The sequence below is a fragment of the Sphaeroforma arctica genome (assembly GCF_001186125.1).
Source record: "Sphaeroforma arctica JP610 unplaced genomic scaffold supercont1.2202, whole genome shotgun sequence".
NCBI classification, from domain to species: Eukaryota; class Ichthyosporea; order Ichthyophonida; genus Sphaeroforma; species Sphaeroforma arctica.
Window position 1 is genome coordinate 1 of NW_014038356.1, and position 2590 is coordinate 2590.

Genomic DNA, 2590 nt, shown 5'->3' on the forward strand with positions numbered 1-2590 from the left:
TATATATGTACGTACGCATGCGTCTTCCTCATCCTCGCTTCTTCCTCCTGCTCGCACACAATACCTTCAGCACGGACGCGTCTCCGTGTAAGTGGAAGTTACTTGTAGGTGTCAACAAACCAATAGACGAGATTGATTTGGACGAGTGGGCTGAGGATGTCAAGGAGGCTCTCGACGTCCCGTACCTTGATGTTCTGGGCGCGACAGAGTATGTACCAAGGTCCACCAAGTAATGCCGGTTGGATTCATATACGGCATGTTACAGTACAAAATGATATAAGCGCATTTGCATCTTTGTTTATTGAATATATATATATATATATATATATATAAATATTACCGCGAGAATTGGATGCTCCATCCGAATTGAATGTTCTGGGTGTGTATAAAGTTTGGTGTAGGGTTAATGGGGTTTCGAGCGAACAAGTGACGAACATCAACCGGTGAATACCTATTCGTAGGAAGGAGAGGCGTAATGTTTGCCCCCTTTTCGCTTCACCTCTGTCAGTTCATGCGTTTTCGGTATTTTTTTGTTGGTATTAGTTGTTACCTCTGCTTCGGAGGCGAATTGAGTCAGCCGGATTTAGTTCTATAACCATGTACAACAATGTTTGTGTACACGTGTATGTTGTTGCCCATTGTACGCGTAGAACCTCCGCCCCCATCACCCGTACTAGTACATTCACATCTCTCACATAGCAGGTCAACGCATTGCTACCTACCCTCACTCACATTGAATCTACTATTTCGTCGCGTGCCATCATACCTACCCCATCCGCAGGGGCGAGTTTCCCAATAGTGGGGAGCATGACTCAGATGACACCGACACTCCCGCGGACAATCCCGACAACACCCTGGACACGCCCACCGTAGCAGAAGTAGCTGTAAATGACACCGAGACGCCTGTGGGGGATACAGATGAGTTACCAGCCGATACCAATGCAGCCCCGAATGCAGATACACATGCGCCGGTCGACCCGAATGACGGTGGCGAGACGGATGATATCACGATTATCTTGGCTGCGGAATTGTCCGGTAAGGGGGTTTTTGTAGTGTATACCAGGGTTTTTTCTTGTTCGTGTATGAGCGGGAAGGAGGGGTGTAGTTGTAGTTGTTCTCGCTGCGATGGGAATGCACCGACAGACCCGAGCGACGGTGCAGAGACGAATAATATCACGATTGTCCTGACTGCGGAATTGTTCGGTTAGGAGTGTTTTTAGAGTGTAAACCAGGTTTTTTATTCAAGTTCAGCCGTTGTTGTTCTCGTTGCAATGCAAGACACGCCAGTGGATTCAAGTGACGCGTACGATCGCTGTAGTCAATTACCAAATCGTCCGGTGAAGTATTCCTTCCGGTATAAACTAGGGGGGTTTTTTTTAGCTCGGAGGGTTTTGCTGAGTGCTCGTCAAGGAGTGATCGTCCGAGTGCAGTTCACGTGCTGTGTGTTACCCTATGCGTCCATCAATCTGGCTCTGTATCTGCCAGGTAGCCACCGGTGCATATGTGACTGTGTATAGAGCCCTTCCAATGGTTTTGGGATTGTGTCTGGTTGACCTGCACCTTCCTTCTAATGGTTTTGGGACTGTGTCTGGTTGACCTGCACCTTCCTTCTAATGGATTTGGGACTGTGTCTGGTTGACCTGCACCTTCCTACTAATGGGGTTGGGACTGTGTCTGGTTGACCTGCACCTTCCTTCTAATGGTTTTGGGTCTGTGTCTGGTTGATCCTCACCTTCTTTGTTTTCCCTCGGTCTGATTGGATGGACGGCGTTCGTGGTGTATCCTATGGCCCGTGTAGTCCAGCCCCTTTTAGTTCTAGGTGCACCCAAGGTGGTCTAAGGACTACTGGATAACCAGAAATAGTGCGATGTCGAACCCCGTATTTCACTCTTGGTCCACTTGATTTATTATTATTATTATGTATAATATTATTATATATAAAGAGGACGATACACTGGAGAACATATCCGACAACGACTATGTCCAGGAGCAATTGGGAGACGCAGGCGATGTGAACTGGGTTTTAAGTCCCGAAAAGGACAATCCAATTCTTTCTGATGGCACAGAACCCGATTTTGACGAGCAGATTAATGAAATTATTTCTAACAGTGACGATGATCTTGCAGTGATAGGTATGTGTGCACACTGCTACTACGGTTTGCTTTGTTCTAAGGCACTTTTCTATTAGAGGTTTGTATATTATACATGTGAAATTATGTATATGTATCTTTTTATGTATATATATACATATATATATATATATATATTGTGTGTGTATAGTCGTATATGTTTTGGCAGATCCTTCGTGTGCACAGTCTACCCTTGCATGAAGCTTTATGGGACAATATCTTAAAATCATTACTGCACATTGTGGTTGCCACATAAATACTCATAGAGTTACGTGTAAGCTCCAAATTTCAATTGCCGCGCTGAACTACAATCAATACAAACCCTGTATTGGAAACTCTTTCGGAATTCTCCAGAAACCGTGAAGTATTGAACTCTATACTATAAATGGACCAAACCCAACAACTCACAACCCTAATAAATACCTGTTATGACTCCCCCCCCTCCCACCACACACACACCC